Below are 26,425 nucleotides of genomic sequence, written 5' to 3' on the forward strand. Positions count from 1 at the left end.
GCGGAAAATGGAAAATCTTCTCTCGTTCGGTTAACAATAAGTGTTAAGATAGAGGCCGCTTGGGAAAAGCCGTAGTGTACATATCATTTACGTAGGAAAGGCATTTGGGATTTCAACCCGCGTAGCTCGTGCTTGAATCTCCGTTCATCCTGTATTATAGTCTTCGCAACAATGATATCGCGTTACGTAATATAAGGGTAGTAAGACTCGCAACGGATTTTGATTCTTTGACGAATTGCCAAACTTTTAAGCGATGCCAATTCCCATCAAAGATTTTGATCCTTTTTTTTTTTTTTCTTTTCGGTATATATAACGTTACGGCATTGCCAATTCTCGAATTGGCAATTCATCATTTAATGGCCAATTTTGGCGAATCCAATCCTTTAATCCAGTGAAATTAATGGCGATTCGCAGAGGCTCGTAATCTTTCTTTCTTCCGCAAAATTTTTTCAATATTAATTAAAAGGAATTTATACACTTTACGATAATGTCTAGCACGATAATCGAGGAATAACCATCATTTGATGCTAATATAAATAGTTTATAGGTGCAAAGTTGGATTATGCAACCGGAAAGATGGAACTGCGATAGAGGATTGTACAAATAGTGAAATAAATTAGAAATGCGAACGGAAATGCTGGCCGAAGGGGCGAAATCGCGTGTGATTGTGTGTCGGAATACCAACACTTTCCGGAATACATTTCGTTCGCGGACGGACAGAAATTCTCTCTTCTCTTGTTCCGAGGCTACATTGTTTTTTTTTTTTTTTTTTTCTTTGTCCCGCTATAACGTCGAGTTCTCTTTCGTTCTTTTCATGAAGCGTACAACGAAATCCTAAGCCGCTTAGAGGCTTAGCAGACCCGACGAAAATTCCGTCCGGTAGCCGCGACTAAAACAAAATTCTCTGGCTTGATTCTCATCTCTCCTCTATATCACTTCATTTTTACGTCGTAGGTACTCATACCAAACTATTCATCGATTAAAGAGACGAAGGAGTAAATCTAAAACAAGAAATGGATTAATAAGGAAAGAGGGAGAAACATAGGGAAGGAAAAGAGAACGATAAGGTGTATAATAAATTCGAGACATACGTAGAGAGTGATAAAGAGTGATAAAGAATGACAAGAATGGAGAGGCAAGAAGTAGGGACCGACAAGGGAGCTTGCGAAACCGTGAAAAAGAAACAGGAGGAGAAACGAGGGAAGACAGCGGAAAATGGGGGAAACAGGCGCCGCGGCGAATGAAAGCGACAAGGGTAGGGGTGAGAAGGATGAGGGAAAAGAAAAACGAGATTGCGAAATGTACGAGAAATTTCGGGAAAAACATTTCCTAAATATATAAAATCTATCATTTCGATCTTTCAAATGACACGAGCGTGAGCGCGACGCAATGAATCGCAATTACTTTTGTTGCGCCAGCCGGGGCCGGGCGACAAAACCTCATTCCAAAACTGGCCGTATAGAGTAGGCAATTAACGACAATTAGTAGCGCAACCAGTATTTTACTCGCACCGGTTGGTGGCGCGTTCGTGTACAAAATCTATTATCCAGGTGTACCACGCGGCCGCGCTCGTGCATACGTTTTCACCCACCCTCTCTTTCTCTCTTTTCCCCGCGGCCACTCTCCCCCCTCTCTCTCTCTTTCTCTCTCTCTTTCGGGCGCGAGGACCCGATTTTATCATCGATAATCGTCATTGGCGCTCTCGAGTGTTTATTCAAGAGTGCTATTCTGATACCCGGCGTATATTTGTTTAATAATTTGTAATTAGTGAATTACCAATCGCGCACACATGCGCTTTACATATATAGCGACTTTGTCGCTGCGCATGTCACGACTGGAAATAGATCGATCTCGATGTGGATGAGTTGGACCTTTTTATGTCGTTCCGTTCGAAGCCGACTGGGCAATTCATCTTCTCTTTTCCAGTTTGCAACTTTGATATTTCCGAGAGCTGTTTGAATTCTTGTTGAATATCGCGGAAATATTAATCGTTACTTAATGAAAATGTTAAATTATAACGTTGAAATAGAATAAAATATTCGATGTAAAGTTCTTTGTAAAAATGGATGTAAATTAAAATTAAGTTTGATTACTATTAATTAGATTATAAGTTGCGAAATGAATAAATTTCATCTATTAAAGAAACGCAAAATTTTCCACGTTTAGATCTGCGCGTGTCATATTTTTTTTTTTTTTTTCTTAATATTATGCCATATCCTAATGGCATAAATTTTGCGGGGGATAATGTAAAACATTTGCGATTAAAGGAAACGAGATATAATCTTGGCTCGATATAATCCTCGCATTACCAGCTGGTATATCCCAGCTCTCTCCCGGATTAAAAAAGAATCGTCATTCTGAGGTTTTATCGCGCTAATCTCATTTATAAAATTAATGTAATTCACTCATTATTTTTATCGTTCTTTCGGAACACGCTAACATAAAATCGAGTAAAAAAAAGAATTTTGATCTGCCGATGACGAATCATCTCTGGCTTTTGATAACGGCTGAAGCTTTACAACACAGTCGCCTTATTTTGCAACGCTCTCTGTTTCTTTCATATATATCAAATCAGCGTCTAATGACGCCCAGAAATCTCACGCCATTGAAAACGTACTAGGTCATCGACCGGAAAAACTTGCGCTTAATGTTCTTCTTTATCAAAACATACTTTGCGCTATTGAATGGAAAGACATCGCCATTGCGGAATACGCGCGTGGAAGGATCATCCGGAGAATAGCGTATTTTCTTTAGACTACATTCTCGTGACACTTCGCTAAATCGATATTTTCCATTCAAACATTCATGAAACGAAACATTAGATATTCGACGCAATGTCAACGCATTAAAATAATTGATAATAAAAAAAAATAATAATAATTAATAACAAAACGAATGGATGTAAAGTATTTTAATGATAAGAGTAACACACATAATCAAGAGAAGATATCATTGTTCCGTTACTAGTGAACAGTTCGAATATTCCGAATCGAATACGACGACGATAATAACGCCCGATGGCTCGCAACGCCCGAAATGAATATTTTTCGGAGACATGGCGGCGCTCGCGGGATCAATTCTATGGGGGGGGAAAAAAAAAAAGAATTTACTCCCCGGTGGATGCACTGTATTTATCGGCAAGTAGAACGAATCAATAACGCAGGTACAATACGGCGCATCGTACGTCGAAGCAAATTTTTTACTCCAATGACCGAAATGTTTCCGTCATCATATACGAGGATAAAAGTTTCCTTTCATCGTAGACAAGTACACACACAACTGCGCGTTTCGCTTTTTATTCGTATCTTTCTCAATAAAAGACATCTAACAGAGAGAGAGAGAGAGAGAGAGAGAGAAAGCGTATATTATTTATACTCATTCCAGAATTTTGAAATAAAAAGAAATTTGAAAAAATCTGGATCTTTTTGCAAAGAGATGCACGATTTCATTAAAAATATATCTATACCGATGGCTGCTTATGTTTTCAACATTCATTCAAATAATTATTTAAAAAAGCTCTATTAATTGAAGAAATAATGAAATAACTGGAATGATGAAAACACATATTTAATCGGATATTTATTATTTTATTTACATATTTATTCGGACATTTATATATATTTACGTGGATGTTATTATGGTATAATAAAAAATTTCAGATTTATTTTAGAATGTCGAATATTATAATGATACATATGCTGCGTGCGAATTAATCGCAAAGAATTTATCCGCTCGCGCACTAATGTTACATGTCTCATCAGATAGGATGCTCGCTACTCTTCGAATTTGCTCGCAACAGAAAAGAGACGGGATATTAGGGTATCCGCTAAGATGTAGTGTACACGAGAGCAAACATCATTTCCCGCATTCGTCGAGTCGCGCGAGCAAAAGTGACGAGAAAGACGCGGGGGAAGGCAACGGCATTAAATTGCAAAATAGTTTCGCGGTAAATAACGAGCGGAAAGTTTGCCTCGAGAAGATGCACTAGCGGTGGTCGTCGCGGCACAAGTAGACATTTTTCTTGGTGGTATACCATTATGCGCGCACGCAATGTACGTGTGTAGAATTGTAGAACTGGATCTGGTTTTCCGCTCCCTTCCTCGCCCCCTTTTCCGTTGCCGCCTCGAGCAAACAAATTTCAGGCCCGCCTGCTTCTACGATGTATTCTTTTTTTCTCGATTTTTCCATTACATTTTACACCAATACACGCTTTTATCGCGCTGAGAAATTACACATGTGTTCGTACAAATAGTTAAAATAATTGATGCATTTTTGTCGTCATTTGGAAATTTGTATTTCATGCAGAATTTCTTTTCTGCTTTACTTTGAAATATGAACAGATATTTGATTCCGAAAAAGTCAATATTTTCCATTTGCGTTGATGATTAAAATATTAAAAAAAAATTCCTATTATATTTCAATTTGCGAAACTTTCGAAGAATATTGAACTGGAGATAAAATTTTTAAGACCACTTAAACGCACTCGATAATACAACGAAAGCAATTTCGAACGACTCACCCGATATATCGCCGTTTCGCCCTCTCGAGATTTCCTCTTATCCGAAACCTACAGCCACCACGAACTACCGAATCGAATTTAATTACCGATGTGCAGATATTTACTTCGTAAACTACCTAGGAACGGGAGAACCAAATGGAAGGACGAGCGCGGCGAGCTCGTTAAAAATTTAATTTTATACGACGACAGCCGTCTCTCCCGGCTTCTCTGAGCTTCCAGCTGTCTGTCACAAAGATCATCCAAGATGGCGTCTGACAACACGACTATCCGCGGAATTCGTTTTCTAATTAAATCTTTTTAATAATTTCATAATCTATTTCAATATATATGTTGCGCTCATCATCGAATGTAATCTTGTATGTATATACCATAATATATTACACACATATTATACACAAACATAAATTTATAAAAAGTAATTTTGCATTACTTTTACTTTGTTTTTATATTTAATGTAATACGCCATATATATATATTTTTTTATTTTTATTACTGAATTATAGAGTATATATACAATATATAATGCGATTGAAAGAAATATCATATTTTTTGTTAATTACATTTATAATATCTAAGGGAAAAATTAAAATTATAAAATAAAAAATAAAAATTATTTCCACGCATTATTTTCTGAATCGTTCACAGATTAATTATTTTATCTCATATTAATTATTACTTTATATAAAATTTTTCAAACGCGCATCTATAAGCTATCTATATATTCATAAATGAGATTACGAGTAAAGAACTCTTTATCGATTTAATTACTCTATAAAACGACATTGCTCCCCTCGACGAAATCCATATAACAGCGGCCAAGCTACTTCCCGAGGTTGGATCGAAACAAGTTTGCGGACGGATATGCGCTTATACTAGACCGCAAGGGGTTAAAGCGATTTCCGTTAGTCATAGAAACGCCAGAATCGGGCAAACCATCCGTATAGTTTCAAGCACTCGCGAATTATCGGGAGAAGGAGAGAGAAAGAGTTCAGTCGCCTTTTAAAAGTTTCATCCATTGCCAGGAGATAATCGCGATTCTCTTATACCGGCATTTTTCCATAACTTTATAATGCCTTGCAGCGGCAGGATCGGTACGATGAATATAATTACATCGAAGCTTAGACAGTTCGCAGTTATTTCGTGCGATGTCGAGAAACGAGTCTTGCATATAAAAAAATACATATCCAATTTTTTACATGGGCATCGTTCTTATATAAAAACTTTAACAAGTTGAAGACGCACGAGAGAATTTTATCTTGTATAATTATTTTCATATCAAAAATTTAACGAGTTAAAACGCATGTCTTTTATTTGAATTGTTAAATTTGAAAAACATGAAAGGAGATATCGAATAAATAGGACTGTAAATTAAATGCATGTATAACGGATAAAAAAAGATTGTCCAGATATAAGAATTAATGGTGCTAATCAATCAGAAATTGAAATCCACTATATCATAAGTAATCGCTTAGAATGACGGAGCAAACAAATTTCTTTGCAAACCTAATGACTCGCGGTTTACGAAAAGCGATCGTTAACTTTAATCCTCTCTTTATCTCCGCTATGATAAATATCTATAAGCAATTTGCTGTGTCTTCGTTGGCATCGTAGCGGATTTCCACATTTTTCAAGTATCGCGATTACATTTGCATTTAAGGTGCTTCAATTAGTGCGCAGAGATAGTTTCGCGTAATGAGGAAAAAGAAAGCCGTCGTTCTTCCCCGTCGACTTTCCGGACTTTCCTTTAAGCTGAGCGATTGCAATTATCGTGGTGGTACCCGAACACGGCAATCGCGAACGTCGATGAGCCCGTTCTTTCCTCGACTTTCTTTCGCTCATACCTTTACGCTTGTTAAACCTGGTTAAGCGAGTAATACAAGGAAATAAATGAGATATCGCCACGCGGATTACGCGTAGTTAAACAATTTCGCGTGATGATTGCGGAGAGTTTCGCTCGTCATTCTATGATCCTTAATTACTCGCGATATTAATTTTTTTACTTTTGCTCGAGCAATTAACGCGTAAACAGGATCGTCGTTTCGCAAGGTATAGCACTGAGATGTTTGCCAGACGTCGCATGCGAAGAAGAAGATCTAATCTATCTAAATATTTATCTCGATATTTACGGAAGGTGTTCCACATGTCTTCCTTCCATTTCCATTGTAACTGTGTAATCACTAAATCTCAAAGATCCGCAAACGCCCATTGATGACAACTGACCGATTGCCGTGAAATCTTCTGTTATAAAGTATGTATGGAAATTGATATGAACGATTACATTCAGAACGCGGTTTATAAACACTGAGGTAATCATCGCGTGCGACATGTAGAAGCCAGTAAGTCATGATGCTAACATACAAAAATATTTATATCTCAGAAACGATTGAGCTTTCCTATGTTTACTAAGGTTGTTTTACTTATTGTTAGTATGATGTTTTTTAATTATGTATATATATATATATATATATATGTGTATGTGTATTAATTTATAAAATAAATAATTTTAATGATACAGTTTGTGGACAAGTTTTAAACTCTATTTTTTGTTAAATGTTGATTTTTTAGATTTATTTTGTTAAAAAAAAAAGAAAAAAAATTGAGACCAAAAAAATCGATAATTAATCTTGAGCAATACTGCGAAAGGAATTACATATTTCTACATCTATCTGTATAATACGTATATTATAAAACAAAAGAAGAGAGAGAGAGAGAGAGAAAGAGAGTGAATAAAGCAATTATTAATAATTTTGTGTTGTTCTTTGAGCTAATTATTTTCAAATTCCCCGCTGATCGCGTTATCAGGCTATTATTCGAATACTTAAAATCAAGTATTACATCTCGTGAAGCTTGCCGGACGAGCACGATAATCAAGTATCTCAAACTCCCCTCCGAATCAACGAAGTTTCATTAAAAGCGACCTATAACTCAGCCCTCGTAAATGTGTAAATCGTACGTGTACGCGTGTACGTGTGTAAGTATCACAAATCGATTTCCATCAAGTTATCGAGTCTCTCTCTATATATATTGTATATATATATATATATATATCCTCCGAAGTCGATTTGAATTCTTCGGATTTTCGACTGTATAACTCTACTCTACTGTACGAAAACGTGGCCGTAAGGCAACCTGTATTTACGTCTTTCCTGCCATTTTACCTCACACTCGAAGGGCAATGTAAGTTTACATTTGTCCAGATGCACACACACGTAACATATTGCAATCGTGTCGATACACATTCCTAACCAGGGCACGCGTCCATGCGGTTTGATATATATATTATATGACGAACCTCGTGTTTTTAAATTCTTAAGACTTGTATCATTTAAAATTTCGTCGAATTTCGAATTTGCTAATTTTAATATCTTATTCTCAAAATCCACGAACATTATATGATTATCGAATTATAATATTTTCGTAAAGCTGTATCCCGATTTTATGTCGTACCTTTGATACATTGATCGAAATTCTAAGGAGGTAATTTTTGAAAGGTCATTTTTTTCGACTCGCAACCCTATTTGCATCGAGCTATCGATATATCGGACGCCGTGAAGGCCGTTGGGGAAAATCCTGCGTGACTAGGCGAGAGGATTTAACGACCCTCGTTTATATCGCAGCGGCCCGTAAACGCGAGGGCGGGATGCAATCCAATTTTTTTGCTTTCCCCTGTTTCGCGCTACGACCTTCGTAATACGAGGCGCCATTTCTTTCGTCTCGCCCCTTATCACATCGTACCTCTCTCAGCGGAGGCAATTACGTATGCAAAGAGGCCAAAAAGTAACGACCGGTTAGACTTATCCGCTAGATCAGTCGATCGATCGTAGCAGCATCAAATCGTCCCTTAAGTTTATTATCTTTGCTTTATGGATAAAAATATCGATACCGATTAAAAGATCGGGATCGTGAAAAATCGCAAATCGTAAACAATTTGTGATGATACTAATAAATTTAAATATTAAAATATACCTTCTTATACATATAACGTAGAGAATAATTATATTTTATATTGCGATTTAATAATTAAAAATTTGTGAACATTATTATATATAATTCAAGATAAAGATTTAGATACATAACTTATATAAATAAAGTGAATAAAAAATGAACAGTATATTTAAAAAATATATCATTTGTTTTGAAGATGGCACAGAATCTTAATCGAGCGTGACCATTTTTTCATTGTTCATATTACGCGTCCGCAATAAACGATATCTTACGCAATTTTAGCCAGAAGAAGGATCCACGGGAGAACACTGTATCAATTTCATTTTAGCGCGAGCGTCCATTTTGCCGAGAGCTTTGTTACTCTCCATTTAGGGGTGTTTTGTTACTCTCCATTTAGGGGTGTTTTATGCGAGCGGCTTAAAACTCATCGTAAACCCTCCTTTTCGTGATAAGAAACGATAAGACGATGATCCAGTCGTCTCTAAGATGGTTGTTCCCGATTAATCGGGCGGACAATCAAAAAATAATAACGCCCCTATGATTATAAGGTCGAAATTACCTCGAAGCGAACGTGTTCGTGAACTTCTTCTTCTCTCCGTTCCCACCCTCCCTTCTCTCTCTCTGTCGCGGGATTTATAAAATTCTTACGACTACATTCGCGAGATTCATATAGATGAATTATTAATTATTACCATTTTTACGAAGACATTCGCTCTACGACAAATCACCGAGGGTGCACGTCCGGTTATAAAGTATTTTATGAGCCATGATTATGCGCAAATGCATGCCAGTTCGTGTCTCTGCGAAGAACATTATAAATAATCCCGCAATCACATGATTTCGTAAACCTACAAAGCGTATAACAATGATGGCCGGGATAAATCATCATAGAGGATGCCTGGGGTAATATATTAGTCACTTTATATTTTGTCTTATCTATCCGTATTTTATTTTATTACAAGTCTTGCAAACTTGTAAAAGAGAGAGAAACGTAATAATAAAAAATAATTTAACACTCACCTATACGATGTACAACGGCGAAATTGTAGCACACGCAACGTTAATCTATAAAACAAACAAAAAAATATATTCAAGTTTTACATACATATAAAATAATGTACAAAATAATTAATAATTTCTGAAAACAATAATCGCGCTCGGTTGAAAATTTTTATAATTTATCTTTTAAACATATTTAATAAAAACGGGTATTTAATTTTTTTTTTAAATTACATAAATCCTCCGAAACAAAATTTTTTTTAAAGCGAAAGCTTTTAGAAAATTTATGATATAATTAAAAATCTAATTCTCTCTCATATAAAAAGTTTAACTATAAATTTTAAACATCTAAAATATTTTATACGCCATATCATATTGTGTGATGTAAAATAAGTAAAATCGATTATTTTATCACAGGGAATAAACGAGCAATTAATTTCACATTGGCAACAAATAGTAAGTTAAATAAGTTATAAATCACTCACGGACTTGCTCCTCTTTTCTTCATCCTCGTTGCTCTTCATTCGGTACTTCACACGACGCTCACTCGCGAGAACGCGATTAATTACGATCGCACGTGCATTAATCGGTAAAGTACGACAATCGAGCGAATACACTTCGCACGCACGCAGAGCACTGTCAATGTATAATATAATCATACGGGGCACGCGCTTCATTATATCGCGATGGGAGAACAATGCGGAAATTACGGTCGCGTAAAGTCACGATTCTCTCGAAAATCACGCAGTCAAATTCACGTGCCACTCGCTGCGGCAATACAATTTTTATTGTTAACAAATAATATACGCGTGTATTTTAGATAATTTTATTACGCCACGTTGAAACACGCATGTAAGTGGCTAAATGCATAATTTAAATTTTAAGATAAATATCCGATATAATATTCAAAGATATGTCGTCGTTTTGCCATAATTACTCGTTCGATAGATTTTTTTATCAAATAAATAATATAAAATATATCGTTTTAATCAACATTAACATTTTGTTACGTAATTAATAAATTACCGACTGACGTATTAAAATACGAGTATATTTATTAAATGAACGCGTTTTGTAACGCCATACGATTCAGAGTCGATCCATTCATGACATTAATCATCGAAAAAATCGAAAATATCATTCACAAACAATCTCACTTTGATATCGTGCGATACCATTCAAGTAAATAATTAGTCAAAAGATCCGTTGTGCCGTCCGAAAATACATCATTCAAAATTCAATAATGCACACACGCAATATAAATACCGCGGAATATATAAAAATACATTATATTTACAAGCGATCGATATATCGCGGGGCTTTTTATTATGTGAATTATTTTACCCTGGTTTGTATATTACTCAAAATTTTTGATATGAAAATGATGGGTTAATTACATTTGAAAACAAGCGAAAAATTCAAATTACAGCGCGAGGCAAAATAATATATTCGAGGCATATTTAAAGAAGTCATTATGTTGCCCGTAAACATTTTATAATTACTAACAAATTGACTTATTTGTTTTATCATAACAGAACAATTTATAATTTCCATCTCACATCGTTCCAAGATTCTACTTCCGAAGGAATATATCACGCGAAATATTGCTTCGATAAATAACCGTCGTCATTGTTCATACGAATTACGCTGACTAATAACCAATAATTGTAACTATTACGCGTTTGACGTTTTCTAGTACTTTTCACGATCGTGTCTCGAAAGATACTACGATAATACGTCGCTACCGATTAATTTTTTTTAAATATGAACGAGAAGAAAATGAAGCGTTAGGGAGCGATAATTATAAATTATTGTTTTATTTCTCAATATTTAAATCGATAATTATTTCTTTAATTTATTTACATATGAATATATTTCGCGTTTAAAATTTTTCACCGACTTAAGCATTATTTGCCCACGATTATCGGGAGTAATATATGATTACCGGATCGAATAATACAAGTAAAGGAAAACCGATGATATATCGACCGTTAATTAATAATTTATTTCGCGGGATTTATTATGTATCTCGCATGCAATATCGTGAATTTCGATTATATATATTTCGGGACGGTACATTGCCTCTCAACTAGCCATTAACTCGACTCGCGTAATATCGCGCGATATCAAAGTGAAGTCGCCAATGCCATTTTCAGTCATTAACAAAACGTTCGCGTTTACGAGGCGGATCGAACAGCGTCGCGATATGTTCAATTATAATAAGTACATTAATCCTGCATTTTAATATTTTTTTTTTCCCCGCGTTATTAATCCTGCATTTTAATATTTATCAATCGCGCGTAATAAATTTGGCGTTTGTATAATCCATCGTTGCAATTTGTCAAAACGCATATCCCGCAAAATTTATTCAAAATTAGTCGCGCAAACAGTCAACAAACTTAACTATATCTTTGAATATTGCACAATCCTTGAATATTTATGTTTAATTCATATTCCAAACTTTATAACACCAGATGAGTAATTGTAAAACGAAAATGTATATTATCTGTTAAATGTCACCGCAGCAAGTGACGCGTGAATTTGAATAGCGAGATTTTCGAGCGCCATAATTTTCACGTTGTTCTCTCATCAATGAAATAAAGTGCGTGTCGCACACGATGATTATACATTGGTAGCACCGTGTAAAGTGTCACGCGATCGTCGTATTCCACCAATTAGTGCGCCCGTGATCGTAATTAACCGCGTTTTCGTGAGTGTCATGCGAAAGTATCATAAAAGAGCAGCAAAGGAGAAGCAAGAGGGGAAAATGAGGCATTGGGCGACAGCGGGGAGTAATTGTGAGATGAGTAATTTATAATTTATTTTATTTATTTTATTTGTTACTTTTTAAATTAAACGTCTCTTTCCACAGTAGTGATTGATTTTACATTAATGCATAAATATAATGTGTATATATACCATGGTATATATATATATAAATATAAAATATTCTCCGTGTACCTCTTACATATTTTTTAATTTATATAAAAAAAAAAATCTGTCTTCTTTAAAAATATCTTTCCAATTAACTTTATTTATTGTTAAATTCTCTTGCTCGCATGACAAAAGAAAAAGAGATAGAACTTACATTAAAGATATCGCTCACAACAAAAGTATAATCTGCAATCGAACGTTAGTTATTTTCGCGAGTTCAAACGCTCAAGTTTTTCCAATTAATCTCACTCAGTCCAGTCAGGGGGAAAGCGTTCGTGTTTTATTAACGACAAATAAACCGACGTTTTGATCCAAGGGTCTCTGATCGCAGCTCGAAATAATTGAAATTTAAGACGCGAAACGAGCGTACGAGCGGTGACTCTTCCTCGTCGTTGCCTCGATTCGATTCGATCCAATTAAGCGCGGCCCCGAGGGTGCCACGGAGTGCTGTCGGGAACTTCGATTCTCTTTTCGTCTTATTCTCTTCCCTCCTCTTTCTTTCCTTCTTCACTCCTGTCTTCCCGGAGACCTTTACTGTGTTAAAGAGGCGACATTCGAGTGCAAGCAAAAACTGATCGAGACAACGAAACACGCTCCCATCTTTCTTGCGCGCGGGATATTACCTTAATTACATTCGCAACGTAAACCGCGTAATCCAAAAAGAACGGTTTTACCTGCTCGCGAAGAACATTTTTCGACATGAAAAACAAAGTTTTGCGAAGCAACGCCTGATGAATTCGGTGTTGTACCTTCGTAAGATTTCACGTCGTTATATTTCTTATCATCGATGATACTTCATTATGCGTTTTGCGTTTGACACTCTACAAAATGTTTTTCATCGTGTTTATTACGATAGAATATATTTTAATAACAATCGATATAATTTTTATAATTTATAGCATAATTAAATTATTTTGTCCAATTTTATTTTAATTTTTAATTTTTTGTTTTTTGATCAAATTAGTCGTTAATATTTTTCGAAATATATTATACATTTGTCTTGTTTGATCGTAAAAAAGTGATACGATTAATCGCGAGATTAATCATCGTACAGTTAAGAATCTCAGTATTAATATGAGCAATAAAGATGAATCACTATCAATGTTTCCAAGATTCTCTTCCGCCTTATTCTTGTTTCAATCTTGAGGCCGACATTTAGTTTTCGAAGGAACAAACGGGCAAACGCGAACTACAAGTAACGTCACCTCCATTAATCTTCCTCCTGCTCGGATTAGATTTAACGTAAGGGATTCTCTCACGATCTTGTCTCGACCGAAATTACGATCGCGACCTCTTCGTGATCCTGCATCATGAAAGCTGATTCATCTCGAAGGGAAACAATCCGGAATAATTGAAAATAGAATATATAAAATATTTAATAAATCAAATAATTTATATATGTATCAACTCTATGGAATCTATTATTACATTAAATCTATATTGAAATACTTGTTGGGGTAACAGCAACCAAGATTGTATAATGATTAATTAATTACGTAATGCTTCTTTTTTCTTTCTCTCGAGGCGAAGTGTGATTATGCGTTTCCGGCAATTGCAGAGCAATACTATCGACGCGCATGTTTCGAACCGCGAGCTTGAAGATAGGCAAGGAACAATAATCCGACAAAGAATAATGGATAGCAATGAGGTATTGTCCCGTGTCGCTTTCAACGAGTCCAATTAAAGCGCGTCCTTTCGTCGGCTTAAAGTCAGGGACGCGGTGGAGTTTTTTCACCGGCAACGAGTGGGATGATGAATTGTGTAACCCTAGGTTTCAATAATAAAAGTCTCGTTACGTTTTGCGTTTACGCTCTCTATAGATTATCACGTTTCCCGTCCGAATGTTTTTTGTCCGATGGCGATTGCGCGTCGCGAAATAATTAAAGCGTAACGAATTGATAATGTGCTAAAATTCTGATTATACACAGTCTGATAAAAAAAAAATTGACGCGTATAGTTTTCCGATGGACCGACAATGAGAGGCACCTTTCGCCCAGCATCGGATCGATCTTATTGAGAAACGCTAATTTGGAGAACAAAATTTGTTTTACATAAAAAAAAAGGAGGGGGGGGGGCATTTTCACTTTAATAAGACGTACGGAGAAAATTAGACGAATATTTATAACCACGTATATATATTCCGAATTTCTGCAAAACTCCGGGCAAGCATAAATTTCGAGTAATACGCGACGCGAGATGTTTTTTTCACGTAAATTATTCATGCGAGAGTCGCAAGACCGACGCTAAATCCGGATTAACAAGGATGATTTTTTTTTCTTTTATATAAAATGAAAGCTCCGCGCGTCGATGCGGCTGCGACGTCGGATCGATACCGAACGAAGACGTCGAAGTAAGCGAAAAACGAAATTCAATTGGAAATGCAGGCCGCGGGAAGGCAAAGCCGAGACCGAGCATCCGGCAAGCCGGATGTAATGCGATTACCAACGACTAAAATTGTATTCCGAAGAATCGAATTTGCGGTCAAAACAAAATGGTCAAGTGTGCGCAATGCTCATCGGACGATCGATGTGAAACGATTCTGCTCGAAGCGAGCAACTTCATAAACTTCTCGTGGGAGAAAAGGGGAGAAGGGAAAGAGGAGGAAGAGAGGATCTTAGTTCCGCTTCAATAAAATAGCGGAATCGATATCAAATGATAAACTCTCTTGTATAAGAAATGAGAAGGATGAGTCAGTGGCAGTGAAGGAGAGAAACGGGAGAGAGGATGTTAAAGAAGCTTTGGGTCAATATTTACTGGCGGTATCTTATTATTGAAGAGATTATTGAATGCCTGACAACAAATATTTAAGGATTATGAATAACGGAAAGGAAGATGGAAATCAGATTGTTACTTGCATTACGAATGAATACTAATAAGTCGGATAGATGATAGCTCAGTCTTACAACTGTAAACTGGAGAGCCCAGCCAACTCCAGAGTTCTCGCATTCAGAGCAATACTCATTCTCACGTTCATATTTTCTCGAAACATTCTGCTTTCTTCGTTCTGAGATATTTCTAAGATACCGTGAACGCATATTTCTATTACCTTCTCTTGAAAAAATATGGAAAACAAACATAGAAACATAAATCGACATCTTGGAGTTTTAGAAACTCCGGTATGCGCTTCTAGAGTTAATAATTACCAATTCTCGAGGAATTGTTTTAACAGCGCACGATTCGAACTGACGGATGAAGACGTTTCGATGAAGGGAGGATTTTATCGTCGGCTTTTTGCCACGCGAAAAGACAAACTAAAAAGAACGTCTTAATGTTTCAAAGCGATACAAATAGCAATCTTTTTTGTCACGTCAAAGGGAGCAAGACATATCTGCCTACGTTCTTCGTTTGACTGTCTGACTTTTGTCCCGTACGAACGTCACGCCGACGTAGAATTCGCGAACTCGCGTACGTGAGAAGAAAAAGGGGGAATGAGGATGAGAAGAAGGGCGAGTAGAAAGGGGTGGGTCAAGTGCGTTTGAACAGACACACGACACACTCGACCGTTCCGCGTTATTGTCTCCCCGTCTTTGTCTCGCGCGATCCGCGCGCATCTTCTTGCCTCGCCTCTCTCTCTCTGATTCTTTGTGTATCGTTTTATAATAGAAACGACGCGTAGAGCCGGATAGAGATTTTTGACCCGACGCCCTTGCGTCTGAAACGAAACACCATTCATTTTCGTGCCGCTTCGTTTCACGTTCACTCATGACACGCGAGAAGAGGGGATGTCGGGAATTAAGCATCTTAGCAAGTAATCACGGAAATGTTGTGTAAATATTGTTACACGAATGACAGATAGCTTTTAATGAGAATCATTCTTTTAAAATGAATATTCGTTTATTCTTAAAATTAGGCTGTAACAAGTTTAATGGCGCGTTTTATTATTAAATGTAGATATCTCATTTTAATAGATTTTGCTTTATCAAGAACATTAATAATGACGTTTATTGAAAGAGAAACAGATTTGAAAGTTTAAAAGAAATTTTACATTTTAAAAACATATTGCAAAATGTGTTACTATAACTGAAATTTATGAGCAGAATTAAATTAAGTGCACGGTGACAACGTTTTTACTCGGAATAACCAGAGTAAGCAGAAAAAAATGCTACTCTTGATATATGTATTTAGATAAGTTTTATTATACATTGTGATAAATATGTGCGATTCAACGTGAAAAGCGTTAATTTAAACAAGAGTCGCTCACGCAAGATTATACAATGAGTTAACATAATTTTTAACGGAAATGGAAAGACCAGCTATAAAGGATGGTGGTCGTAATCTTTGTACGAGAAATTACAGTAAAAATGCAATGCCGGTCGATTTTACGCTTCATATACTTTCGCATTGCGCGTCTCGTATAGAATATATATTCCGCTATTACCGGATAATCCATCTTTAATAATCATTCTAATAGCGGCGCATTTCGTTCGTGATATTGTGATACATTTCATGCCATGTTGATAAAACAAACGAGACAGAACATCGATATATGTATTACTTCTATTATAGAAATTCGAAAAATTAACTTGTTTACGAAAATTCGTCTGCGTTCACATGAATTTGACGCTTTTATTTAACTTCACTTTCATTGTTTGACGCGACATATAAAATTCGTTTTCTAACTCGCGGGATCCGTGCACTTTAGAATCAATTTTCTTTTTCAATACCTCTGTCGATTTCTTTTTATTAGTAATAAATGTATAAATCAAAATTGTTTAATTTTATAATGCTTCATGTTAAATAACGTGTTAAAAAACATTATCTTAGCTTGTAAATATTAAAAACTGGAAACAAAAGATCGGTCGAAAAGATTGATCAAAAAATTGGCATTTCATATGAGAGAGAGAGAGAGAAATGTATGTATTATATATACAGAGTGTTTCATAAATGGTAGGCAAATTTTTTGTAATGGATTCCTAATGCTTAGACAAGAAGAAAAAGTATAATATTAATATAGGTCCGGAAATGATTGATTTCTAAGTTATTAAAATTGTTGTGACACAATTCTTGTCATATCGTTTTATTGTTAAAGGAAATGTTCAATATGTCCACCTCCTGTCTCAATACAAATCTCAGCTCGTACAGGGAGGTCTCGACATTTATTCCGATCGTTGTTGCGAGACGTGTTAGACGATACTAAACTTGAAAGTATGTTTCAGCATTCTTGACACACGTACGGCAGAGTGTTCGTGTATACATGAAATAAAGTGTGGAATTGTAAACAAGAATAATATACCGCTATAACGTAAATATAGGCAAAATTGTTGACAAGCCAGTAAGTTTTTTTTTTTTTTTTTTTTTTTTAATGTACTTGACATAGCGACGCTGCCGCGTCGTTTGACATAAGCCGGCAATCGCTTGAAAAATATCGTTAATGCCTTTAAACGGGCTTCTAAAACAATGTAACGAGAATTGTTTTACAAAAACTTTAATAACTCAAAAACTGATCATTTCTGCATCTATGTCGATATAACTTTTTTTTTTCTTCTCTAAGCATTAGGAATCCATTACTAAAGTTTTGCCTATTTATGAAACACCTTTTATATTCAATTAAAATATTACGCTACATTTATCAATTTTATCGAAGCTATAATTGCTATCCGAGAAATTATCTCGTATACATAAAATAATTGCGCAACGTCATAAAGCGAAAAGTCAGCGTTGCGTATAAATGCCGAGAGATTCTCTAACTTTAATAATTTTACGTTGAACATAAAGTCAGCAATTTTAACAAAATATCTTCGAATGTACCCTAGCATTTCATAATCGTGTCCTACGTACGCACATATAATACATACGTACAAATACACACATGTGCACGAGGAGAGCCTTCTAACCCAAGCCAACAGCTCCTGAAAACGAACTACTTTTCGCCACTGTGGAAACATTTTTAACCCGGTGCTCGCTCGTTTCTCTCTCTAAATCGCTCGGTACCGCCACGATACGTTAGCAGGTCCCTCGAGCGACGGTTTATCGCCACCAGACTCGTTTCTTTCAACCAACCATCGTTGGGATCAGAGTCGCCGTCGTGCGGTTATCGATATTCCTCAAGGATAATCGTCTTACGATTTTCGCTCCTTCGTTTTTTTCCATCCACCGTCCCGGATCCTGTTTGAGCTCTCGAGACCCCGTTATTTGTCTCGGGCTAAGAAGGGACGCGATAAGTAAAGCAAGCTTTCGCTTAGCTCGCACGGATCCGGAAAAAGACTCAATTGCGAAATGCATCGTGTAGCCAATATAATAGTCGCTGTAACGTCGCGCGTCGGTCTGGTAATTTGCGTGAAACGCGTTCTGACTCATAAATTTCCGCTCCAATTACTTGTTAAGCGCTGCCGCGGACAGTAAAGAGTCGCTACGCTCCTTTTTCGAATGCACGAAAACCGTTTTCGCAATTTTCGCGCGTCCTCGAAAGAAAGAGCGTTGCAATTCTTCTGTCCGCGACACGCGAGAGATTGATATCGTGGAATAAAAGCGAAAAAAAAAAACTTTTAACGATGAAAGAAATTAAGGATTTCAAGCGCTATCGTTTCCATTGTTCGAATCTCAATTGCTATTGATATAAATTGCGGGAAGTCAACTGCTTACATTTTATTTAATCTTTGCTCCTCCGACCCCTCTTCGGTCTCTCTTCTCCCATCTCACTCTCTTTGGAAAATTTACGAACTACGAATCGTAAAATTGTATTACGATATATGTATTGCGAGCCCGGGAAAATTATGTATCGTTGACATATTTTATGGCGAGAAAGAGGATGGGGGGAGGGGGGAGGCTGTTCGCTGGGGAAGCGTGGAGGAAAGGATCGGTCGTCGGAATAGCAAGGGATGAAATGTCCCTGCTGGCTCCTATTTGCATTCTCTCGACATAAGCACGATTCCAATTTCCGGCGCCAGTAGAATTGTTTCGCGCGGTTGGTCAAACTTGAGATCGATTTTCGTTCAAATAGACCATCTTAAGACGCAGTCGTAAGGGAGCACAGATTCATCGAGGATAGTTAAACGTGATATTTTCGATGGTTGATACAATGAGAATGATTTAAATTATTCAGAATAATTGTTACAGAATTCAACACTCCTTACTGCTGACTTATACACTGCTACTTATCTTCATGAAATGTAGCGGTAGAGAAAATATATACTCGGCACTTTTTATCGGAATAAGTAAATTAAAGTACGCGAGTTAAATCCCATCGTGTACGTGATATGTATGACATTGTCGTCAGATTAACGTCGTCGCGTCGTAAAATTAATCGAATCCATCAGGCACGTGTTCGAACGCGTCGCTCGCTTGTTAATATAATATCACCCTTCTTACACAACAACCGTCCACGTAATTTCCGATCATAATCATTTAATGCCTTCTCGTACGTTCTAAACGTTACCGATTGGCGCTTTATAAAATCAATTTTGTCAATTTGTATCGCGGAGAATTTATTGCCCCGACTTGACATCCTTCCTCCAAAGAAACGCAGCGGTCCTCGATGATCATCTCGATTACGTGTGCATTCATCGCTTGTCGCAACCGATGAGTTCCGATCTGAATCGACGGATGAGCAGCGAGTTAACGGTACGCTTACCTCGCTCCTATCCGGGTGATTATGTACGTTTCGCTCCCGCGCACGTTCATCTCGTTACAGACCGCCTGATTATAGTCGATTGCTTTCACTGCGCGGATGCGTCACGCGCATTGCGACTACCCGCGGACATGCTGATAACGATGATACTAAATGCAAAAGACGGAGGAAAAGGGAGAGCCGAGAAATGACGTCCGCTTCCGTTTCCCAAATCTTAATACGGATCTTTATCCTCTTTTGAATTAATGCTTTATTTAAAAAAAAAAAAAAGTACACGATGTTAAAGAATGCTAGATAACAGTTTCTAATATGTGTCGGAATTAATTAAAATATTAATTAAAATAATAGGATAATTGAAATATTTTGCAAGATTTCGTTAAGCTTTTATACATGTATGTTTCCTCAGCTGGAATCCTCGAACACCAGTTTTATTCACTCTATGCTAATAAAAAATAATCGATTTTCTATTAAAATATATGAAAGCCATATCTCGAACGCGAAGTGTGTTTACGACGGGCCGGCCGAACATTAAGCAGGTATACGATCGCACATAAATGTTTCCGATCTGTGGATATCCACGTCGAAGCCATCTTAACGCCCATAAATACATTAACGAGCATGCTCGGTGCTTATATATCGCGAGTTTAATTATGCACGCATTTACCTTGTAATTAGCAGGGGCTGTTTGGTTACGCCGACCCGATACTCACGGAACTGTAACTGTCACGTGACCTGTTTGTGAGGTTTGAATTACGTAATACCGGCTGCTATCCATACATACGAGCCCTGGAAATGACACTCCTATGATACATGACCGCGCATCGCATATATCTCGGGGAGATATGATTACATATGTAAAGATATTTATTTTCAATTAATGCCACTTGATCAGCTCTATAAAATGCGTCGTAGCATTTTTGTTCGCGTGTAACGCGATACTGTTGCTACATTGATTAACGATACCATAGGCGCTCGATTATTGAACGAGGTTGCGAAATAAATTTCGACCGTATAAAAAGAATATTTAAAATTATTTTCAAAATTTCTGTATAAAATCGCTTAAATTTTAACGCAATTAACATAACGAATTAAATATATACGTACTTTTATCTTACTTTACTATTATTTTCTGAAATAAGGAAACGTAATTCACGACATTTATTTGTCGATAAAACAGCTGGAAATGCACATTTAAAGATAATTTGAGACTCCAATTCCTTCTACGCGAACGCACTCGAACGACAAGGAAAGCTATATCGGCGATTACCCCGTTAAATGATCCGGAAGTATTAAGTCGATCGCGTACGTACGACAAAGTGGATTATCGGTCTTCTTTAATTCGGTCCTGTAAGAACGAAAGGGGAATAGCTTTCGCGCCAAAAATTTTCCAAGATAATTTACATGCAAACACACAGATAAAAATTGAGATTTTTCTAAATTTCAAAACTGAGGTGATAAACAAGATTGAGGCGACGATTACGAGATTCGAAAATGGTGTATACGTGTATTATAATATATGTCATGTATAATCCGTTCCTATTACTGAAAGAATTTTGAAAACGGGCAACGCTAATAGGAAGAATTTGGCGAAGCAACAAGTGTTTCCATTATTGTCCGCTGCATCAATTCCCGTTTTCATTTTAATTATTTGAATTAACTTGGTTATCGAATTATTTAATTGTAACATTATCGAGGTGATTACGTCACGAACTCCTCCCGTCAAAGTTACTAATAATTCTGCAACAACGTTAAACACTTCGCACCCCAAAGGCAAGCAATAATGGCGTCGAACGGTTACGCTTTGATCAAACGCGTTAATGACACACCAATGGCACGACAAACGCCACTACGGAGCCGCAGAATGCAGAATATATTACGCAACGCAAACAAAATTTGCTGATGGATTTAACGTTAAATGTTCTTTTTTTAATTCATCAAATATTAATAACATGAAAATTGAAAATTAATTTTCCATACTTTCGGTTCAGCAGCCATTGTAATAATATTACATGATAATATTCATTGTATAAGCGCAATAATGTGTCAGAAATAAGCGGATAAGCAACTAAAGTAGTTTAAATCAAAGTGCGTGGCCAGTCAAAGTAGTACAAATAAAGAAATGGTCAGCCGAAGTAGAACAAGCTAGCGAATAGTCAGCCGAAGTAGTACAAGTCGATAAACGGTCAGCCGAAGTAGTGCAGATCAATGCGCGGCGAGCCTGATACAAATCGGTTAATGATTAGCTGTAATTTTATTTTAATCGTTTGTTATGTTTTTGATATTTAAGCCGATTTCTCTTCGAAAACTTTTCGGAAAAATTATTCAAAATTATTTTTGTTAGCCAAATTTAAAGTCTAACGGATTTAAAAGATTTGAAAGCAATGTTTATCTAGGCACATGATGAAAAGATGCTTGATTGGACAATTTTGACGATCTTTCATTCGCAAATTATTTCAAACCGTAGAAACATTGAATATGTCGCTGTTGAAATGTTTACACGTTTTTCATCTCGTCGAGCACGTGCCTCATTTTGGTCCCGTGAGACGGCGACGTGAAGAGGAAAGGATGCGGAATGGATGACGATGGGAATTAGATTTTCCGAAGGATATGTGACCGGCTTTTCTAGATGGTGTCTCTACTCTATACGATGTCAAAGTATCGCGACAACCAACTTTCTCGTAAAGCTTTTCTCTGCTTTTAACGCCTTCTTGCAATACGCGACGTTCCGTTTCGTAAAAAAAAAAGAAAGAAAAAAATGAGAAACGCGGAATTTTTTTCACATCATAGTTACGACCAGTACGCGAAGAACGATCCAATGAATACGAATCTCTATTATCTTAGTTATTGATCCTTGAATCGCGACGGAAAATTTTATCTCTCTCGAACGAGGGGAAAAAGTTGATAGAAAAAATTAGCGTTAAAAACATTTCGTTTATCCGATTCTTTCTCCGCGTGTGTCTTGTATAAACTAATAAAATATTTATTATAGAATGATTTTATATAGTAGTTAGTAATGTTCACGAGATTTTTGATTTATTTATAAAAAATTCAACGACTGGCGTTGCATTGTTTATTGACAAAATGCTGTAACAAAGGAATTAAAAAATATTATATAAATTAATTTTATATATTACCACCATATATTATATTATATATTTCCATACATTAGTTATATTTAACGAGTAAATATATAAAAATTATGAAGCGCTCTTTCCTGAAACGCAGGAAAAATGAGAGAATGGGAAAAAAATAGTATGTTATTTTAAATTATCTGTTTAAATCCTCGAATCACACATTAATTATATTTTCAACACTCTATGTATCATTCTATGTATGCGACGGATTTTAATCAAATCTAACAAGGCTTCGAATTGATATTTCTCTGCTTTTTATTTACGTTACGTTTATTTACGTCGTGTAGAATCAATCCGCGGTGGGGGATATCGTATTGGTCAGGGGGCGAGGGAACACGCGGGATAACGCGAAAATCGCAAACAGACCGAACAAAACGTAGCGGAAACAACGCGGGTCCGCATTGTCTATCGCAAATAACAGCGAACATCGGCAATCCCGCGGCACGCTACATGACGACAAAAATCCACGTAGATTCGCCCGTGATACCAGCCAAGATAAAACGAAACGAAACGAAACGAAACGAAACGCGCGACGAGGCATGATGGGAAAATCCGAAGAATCTCCCGAAGAGTAAGTTTTCGCCGATCGTTATATAATCGGAAAAGGTCGGCCGCGATAAAAGCGGCGTAAAAGGAATCCAGGCTGATTCCCGCGAGCGCGCACCGCCGTCTCCGGCGCGTTAATTGTAATGGTATTAATTACGATAATGGAGCGCCTCCCTCTCTCCTACTTCTCCCCCCTCCCCCCCTCTCTCTCTCTCTTCCCATGCGTCTCTCCTCCTCTTTCGCGCCTACGCAATCCCTTCGCTCGCAGTCGTGCCGCTAACCCCTCCATTTTCGAACTCTTTGTTCCATCCCCCGGCGTCAATTAAGTGGATATTTCAAACGAAAAATTCTAATAAGCCCGTTGAAACGAGTTCGCTTCAAAGCTGGAGTGTGGTTCTTATGGAGCTTCCAACAAAATCGCCGAAGCAGATGGCGGCATTGCTGATGGCAAATTTTTTTTTCGTCGCCAATGGCGCCGCTTCGTCCTCTCCGAAGTACCTGAAACGAGAAGACTTCGTTTCGCGTTGGCATAGCGAATACCGTAGTTGAAGTACGTTCGATCGGCCGGAATTCTCCCGCGAGAATATCTCGACGGCAGGAGAGCCTCGCGAGGGAATTCAGGACTTCCCTCGGTGAGATCTATTAACGGCGAGGGAAGAGGGTTGATGACGAGAAAAAGAATGAGAAAGAGGAAGGAGGAAGAGGGAAGAAGTACAGTTCGGCACAGATGAATACGTTTTCGAAAAGGCGAGTACGAGAACTTTGTCTCTCCGCCAGACTTCAAATACTTTTGTTCTCCACTCTTCTTACTTTGTTCCCGAGTAATGTTATTTGACGTCTGTAAATGAATATACAGAGTAAATACAGATATATATATATATATATATAGAGAGAGAGAGAGAGAGAGAGAGTTGCACACAGAAATACTATGTTTTATAGATTGCCTTTGTGGAGTTACGGATACGCTTGTCGATATAATGTATCGCTCGATGCCTCTCGATAGGAGATTCTTTGACGAGTTCAAAGTCACTCTTGCTTTAGCAAACATTCAATAAGAGCTTGATCCATATACGAAACACAGCTTCCCAATTTTCATTAAATATGCTTCAATTAAGCCTCGGTTTTTCCGATAGCCTTGATACAATTACTTATTTGCACACACATACTTAAGAGATACATACATATTGAGATAAATTGAAAGAATCATATGGCAATGTATCGTTTTTAAATTTAATCTTATGATTATTAAGAGGAATTTACATAATTCCTCGATATATCGTATTCTTAATATGTATATATGCGAATGCATTGAAAGTAAAAGTCTCCAGAGATATGATGAATTAAACTAATCCATATAGTATTATAAATATACATAAGCATAGCGTTTTTTTTTTTTTTCAGGAAGCTAACCCTTTGTGTGTCCTGCTTCTATTAAACTTAATTCATACACGTACATGCATCCAAAAGAATTTCTCTCGTATATATGTTGAACTTATACATTATTTAAAGTGACTATAAAAGATAAAAAGAATATCATAAAAACAATAGAAATAAAAATATTTAACGGCTTGAATTTTGAAATCCTGTTTAACAGAGACGTATTTGTGTGCGAACTCAGTCTTGCCGGCAATTATGTTAAAGCGTGCATAAGATTATCCTTCAAAAACTAGATTGTAATATGTGTAGAAACGATACACTTTAACTGAACATATTTTGTACTTATTGTCAAGCAATTTGTGAATTTGACAATAAAAAGAACTAGATTATATAATGTCTATAAAGTTTCACTTTTAATGAAACTTGAAACTTTTTCCTGTCCGAAGACTGTTCAAAGTGGCTTCGGTGGTTCGTGATATACGATCGGGGGACGGGAGGAGAGGGGGAGGGGGGGGGGAACTCTTACATTAATTCATATGCCGAGAAATTAATTATTCCGTCCGAGTTATAAATGCCCTCCATGGAATTATACCGTTTCCTTGGCGACGAGACATATTGATAAAATTGTAGTATTATGCGATCGTTAAAAGCCCGATGCGATGTCACGAGATACTGGACGACAAAGCAAGATTACTTTATCCGCAGGAAAATAATTTAATTAAAGCTTTCTTCATTATTCAATAGCATACATCAGCACAGATTTAGAATTGTTCGCGGCATCATTTTGTTCGAAGCGCACATTTGTATCTTTAGATAAATCTATAAATTTTTTCTAAGCAGTATACAGGGTTGTCCCGTCATAAAAGCGGTCATTCCCCTTTATCTTTTAAACTGAAAGAGATAGACCGTAACAAATATACATATATACAAAATTAAATGGGTCAAACTGAACTCTATTGTGAGCCACTTTTGATGGGACACCCCGTATACAGAGAAAAAGAGACATCGTACCCTCGGGCATTCATTTCCAATGTACATTAAACCGGTATACATAGCTAATTGCAATATTACGAACATATAATTACGAGAAGTAATTATACTATTATGATTCAATATTTTTGGATTAAAACGAAGTATTACGTTATACATTATACAATTTAAATAGTTGTGTTATGTAGAAAGAGTTATGACAAACTATGTATATGTATACAGGGGCAGAGGTGCAAATCATATGTAATACATTAATATAGTGTATATAATAAAATATTATGTATGCAGTATGTTGTAGTGACAGAATATAATATGGATTATGGAATAGAATAAAATATAATATATGACTTGATATGATACAACGTAATAATATATTAGCGTATATGTGTATATTCTTGAGGAAAGAAATATGTG

At 36.6% G+C, this 26,425-nt stretch overlaps 1 protein-coding gene across 5 annotated transcripts in view; it reads right to left on the reverse strand.

Moving 5' to 3' along the window:
* The window catches only part of Dscam3 (Down syndrome cell adhesion molecule 3), a 94,440-nt gene that overhangs the window by 62,783 nt on the left and 5,232 nt on the right, over window positions 1-26,425 (reverse strand). For all 5 annotated transcript variants that reach the window (XM_070303898.1, XM_070303897.1, XM_070303896.1 and 2 more), the window contains exon 2: window positions 9,485-9,529. The gene's annotated coding sequence lies outside the window, so the exon portion shown is untranslated. The remainder of the gene's footprint in view (window positions 1-9,484; window positions 9,530-26,425) is intronic.

Source organism: Polyergus mexicanus, unplaced genomic scaffold, assembly GCF_030449975.1.
Source record: "Polyergus mexicanus isolate NDT 795.1 unplaced genomic scaffold, iyPolMexi1.0 SCAF_11, whole genome shotgun sequence".
Taxonomy (NCBI): Eukaryota; Metazoa; Arthropoda; class Insecta; order Hymenoptera; family Formicidae; genus Polyergus; species Polyergus mexicanus.